The 4,875-nt window shown below is 50.1% G+C and overlaps 1 pseudogene; it reads right to left on the bottom strand.

Moving 5' to 3' along the window:
- Nucleotides 1-1,748: 1,748 nt before the first annotated feature.
- Nucleotides 1,749-4,515, bottom strand: LOC113961581 (annotated as a pseudogene).
- Nucleotides 4,516-4,875: the final 360 nt, after the last annotated feature.

The following is a 4,875-nucleotide window of genomic DNA, read 5'->3' as shown; positions in this document are numbered from 1 at the left end:
AGTGTTAGGAACTACCGTATGGGAAAAACCCACTTGGGGGATTTTACAGGGGAGACAGGTTACACAAAAGGAGAGAGAAAACACAATGGGTCTTCTGCATAGGTTGATCAAATCAGGGTATGGTTTCTCCAGGCTTGGGCAGGACATTCCAAACCTGTGACATCAATGGATCCTTGTCTGGACTCTAGATGGAGGTTTTTCCCCAGTCTCTGTCAGCCCAAGGCTTTGTTTAAACTTAGCAGTTTTTCTTTGTCTCATATCCAATTTTTGGAATGCAACATCTGCCCCTTCTTTTTTATTTTTCTGAAAAACAAAAAACTCAGAAAAAACTTCAGTCAACATTTGTTAAATATAAGAAAAAATACAAAATCCTAAATATTGCTACAAAAATTATTTTCTTATACTTAACACTAACATTAAGAACATTTAACCAATCAGAAAGACTATTAAATCTATTTTCAAAAAGAATACAAAAAATTCTAAATAATGCTAAAATGAATATTTTCTTAAACCCAGCACCAATATTTAAAAACATTAAACCAATCAAAAAAGACTATCAAACATTTGTTGGATATAGAAAAGTAAACAAGGAACAAAATGCAAAAAGGAAAAATTCCAAACAATGCTAAATTAAATAACCATGGATTAATAATAAACATGTTTAGTTAGTTTATACAAACTACTTAACTTATTCCCATTATTCCCTATCAGAACTTATTTAAGTTATCCTTTTAATACTTTATTATAAGCAAATGACTTTGAATCAAACTTAATAACTTGATGACTTCAGGGTTCGTGTGCTCCTGACTTTTACCTGAAAATGTTTTTTAGGGTTTGTTTTTGAAAACTTTTATTTAACCTAAAATATCTCTGCAAATTAAATTCTATTCAACTCAGGGTCATATGTTACCTGTTTTTTATCTAAGGGCGTTTGTGTATTTGTGAGCAAAAGTAGAACATATCACATATCCACACACATACACACACTCCCACAACTTTCATGCGTGATGGCCATCACTTTATATTCTCACACAAACATACTTTTGAGTTTCATGGTACTGTGTTTTCTGGTTATGAACTGAGAAATTATCATTCTTGTGTTTTGCCCTCAGATGAGTAAGATCTAATCATGTATTTCTGGTTTAATGAAAATATTTCCTGTAAATACAAACGTTTTTCTGTTTCATGTTCAATTTAAATTCAAAAATATATAAACATTTCTATACTTCAAAGATAAAATATATACTCCTTCTGTTTTTAAAAGAAAATATACATCTCCTTATGTTAACGGGCTTTGGATTTTAAAGAGAACTTGTCGATAGTTATTGCAAAAAACTTTAAAAACTTAATTTCTTTGTTATGCTTATGCTTGCACCTCAAAACAATTTTGGCTACTTCAGGTAAACAACTTCAGAAAACAGTTAGCAAGGCCATTTCCTGAACCTGCTCTCTGTATTCCCCCTTTTTTTCTCTTAGTTGGAGGTAGGGGGTGAGGGGAAAAAGGGTTGTCTGTTGTCTCTCTGTTGTCAGCGTCCACGCACTGAAATTAAACTGTTAGGTTAGTTACTACATGAATAAAAAGGCTTTGCAAAATATAAAGAATAGTTCTTAGTTTAGGCTGCAAAGAAAAAAGGAAAAAAATCACTGCTGCCTCTCCGTTGGCAGCGTTCTGTTTGCCTGAAGCAGTCAGGTTTAACTGACATACGAACGAAGAACTTGTAAAGGAACGAAACCAATTCTCAATATAGCTAACTCAGGCTGTGAAGAAAAAAGAAAAGAAGGTGGGGGATGGTGCCGCTTCGCTCCGGCCGCTGCCGACTCCGAGCCTGGCGTCCCGTGCCAGGACAAGCCCTGTCCCAGTGGCTGCCTCCGAGAGCGGGGGGTTCGCAGACAGCCGCCCACACGGGGGGACACCGGAGGCCAGGCTCGCACCTCGCCTCCCCTTCCCTCTCTTCCCGACTGCTGCGCCGGGTCTGCCATCGCTCCGCCGCTTCCCGGGCCGGCTCCGCCTCTCCCGCCGCTTCCCAGGCCGGGTCTGCCACCGCTCCCGCTGCTTCCCGGGCCGGCTCCGCCGCTCCCGCTGCCCAGCCCCGGCTCCCGCACGGTCCCTGCTCCCGCTCTGTACCGGGGCTGCCTCGCTGCTGCTGCAGCTGTGCCGGGCTGTTCCTGCTCTCGCAGCCCAGCGCGGGGTTGCAGCCGCTGGCGCTCTCGGAGGTTTCTGTAATGTCAGCGAGGGGCTCTCTCCTGCTCTCCCGCTGCCTCGCTGCCCTCTCACCGCCACCAATCCCTGCTGTCGGTCGCTTGGCCACGGCATGGCCACTCCACCGTGGGCCGCAACAAGAAGAGTGGGGAAAGGGCAAGGTAGGACCCCCAAACTGAGCATGAGGGGGCTGGGGAGTGGGGGATGATGTGGAAGGGGTGGAGAGGGAGGAAAATACTGGGGGTCGGGAATCATAAACTGATCTTGGGGGGGGCTGTGGATTAAGGGGACAATGAAAAAACGGGAGGAACAGGGAGAAGGGTGGAAAAGGGAGGGTGGTCTGGCAAGATGGATGGTCCCATGGGGGTCTTCGGGCAGAGGAGGGTTGGCAAAAGGGGTGGCCCCCCTGAGGTCCCAAATTCCTGTGGGGTGCTGGGGGCTGCTGGATCCAATCTCAGCCTTGCATTATGCCAACACTTTCAGTTTAGAGGAATTACAGACGTGTGACTGAACCACTTTTGTCCCCCAGCTTTTAATTATGGCAAGTCAGATCTATTGATAGAAATTAATTATTTAGGGTCACAAATGATCAGAGATAAGATCTTCATCAGAATTATTTACTGCACAATAGAAACACTAAAACTACCAGTAGTACAGCATAAGATAGGACAGTGCTCTACACTAAAGCAATTGTTGAAGCATTTCTACTCAAGCTGGCACAAAAGCAATAATTCTTAATTGGAGATGGATGGAACTCTCCAAGACCAATGTTGGTGGGGAGATCTCTGCTCTCAGCCTCAAAGAGTGACTTTGGGGGGTCCCCAGCCAAGGCAGGAATCTCCACACAGCCCTAAGTTAGGTTCTGTTGAAAGAACATACCACCGTGAAAGGGGACTGGCCCTTTGTGGTAGAAAGGGATGGACTGACAGTCACTGGACTCCAGGGGTTGCCTCACAATCAGGGGGTTCATTCGGGGTGGAAGCAGCGGTCGAAGCTCTTCCCGCAGTCAGGGCATTTTTAGGGCTTCTCTTACCGGTGGGTCCGTTGGTGTGAGGTCAAATTAGCCCTCTGGGCAAAGCTCTTCCCACACTCCCCACACTTGTAGGGCCTCTCCCCTGTGTGGATGCGCCGGTGGGTGACGAGGGTGGAGTTCCGGTTGAAGCCCTTCCCGCAGTCGGTGCAGCGGAAGGGCCTCTCATCCGTGTGCGTCCGCTGGTGCTTCAGGAGATCTGAGCTGGCCTGAAACCTCTTCCCACATTCCAAGCACTTGTAGGGCCGTTCCCCGGTGTGGATGAGCTGGTGTCTGCAGAGGCTGGAGCTGTAGTTGAAGCTCTTCCCACATTCCCTACACATGAGTAGGGCCGTTCCCCAGTGTGGATGCGCTGGTGGGTGTGGAGCTTGGAGCTCACGCTGAAGCTCTTCCCACATTCCCCACACATGTAGGGCCGTTCCCCAGTGTGGATGTGCTGGTGTCGGAGCAGGTGGGTGCTCTTCCTGAAGCTGTTCCCACATTCCCCACACGTGTACGGCCGTTCCCCAGTGTGGATGTGCTGATGTTGGAACAGGGTGGAGCTGTCACTGAAGCTCTTCCCACATTCCCCACATGAGTAGGGCCGTTCCCCAGTGTGGATGTGCTGGTGTTGGATCAGGTCAGAGCTCTTCCTGACGCCCTTCCCACACTCCCCACACTTGTAGGGCCTCTCCCCGGTGTGGATGCGCTGGTGGGTGACGAGGTGGGAGTTCTGCTTGAAGCCCTTCCCGCAGTCGGTGCAGCGGAATGGCCTCTCATCCGTGTGCATCTGCTCATGCTGGAGGAGATGTGAGCTGGTCTGAAACCTCTTCCCACATTTCCCACATGTGTAGGGTCTCTCCCCAGTGTGGATGCGCCGGTGGGTGACAAGGGTGGAATTCCGCTTAAAGCCCTTCCCGCAGGTGGTGCAGCGGAATGGCCTCTCATCCGTGTGCATCTGCTCATGCATGAGGAGATGTGCACTGGTCTGAAACCTCTTCCCACATTCCAAGCACTTGTAGGGTCATTCCCCAGTGTGGATGCGCTGGTGGGTGCGGAGCTTGGAGCTCTGGCTGAAGCTCTTCCCACATTCCCCACACATGTGGGGCCGTTCCCCACTGTGGATGCGCTGGTGTCGGAGCAGGTCAGAGCTGTCCCTGAAGCTCTTCCCACATTCCCCACGCGAATAGGGCTGTTCCCCAGTGTGGATGTGCTGGTGGGTGAGGAGGTTGAAGCTCTTCCTGAAGCTCTTCCCACATTCCAAACACTGGAAGGGCTTCTGCCTGCTGGGAGGCTGCTCAGGGACCACCAGGTCACAGCTCCGTCTCAAGCTCCGGCCGCCTTCCCGGCACAGGCTGGCTCTTTCCTCCTCAGAGCACCCTGGGCTGGCTTTGGAGACCCTCCTGCGGGGGGATCTCCGGCCCTTTTCCTCCCCGCTGCCTTCCTGCGCCGTGGAGCCCTTCAAAACGGCCTCTCCCACCAGGGTCTCACGGGGGGATATGTCCTCCGGGCTCTCTGTCCTCAGCTCGGGGCCTGGGGCAGGAAGCAAGAAGGACACGCAGGGGATTTGCCTCCGGCCCACAGGGAAGGCCAAGGACATCCCCCCAACTCTGGCCCCAGCAGGACGGCGGCGGCAGCGGGGTTGTCCTGCAGCCGGGGGCCATGC

This window comes from Neopelma chrysocephalum, unplaced genomic scaffold (assembly GCF_003984885.1).
Source record: "Neopelma chrysocephalum unplaced genomic scaffold, ASM398488v2 Primary Assembly neopelma1_97297, whole genome shotgun sequence".
In the NCBI taxonomy this organism is placed as follows: domain Eukaryota; kingdom Metazoa; phylum Chordata; class Aves; order Passeriformes; family Pipridae; genus Neopelma; species Neopelma chrysocephalum.
This window is presented reverse-complemented; position numbering and strand designations above follow the sequence as displayed.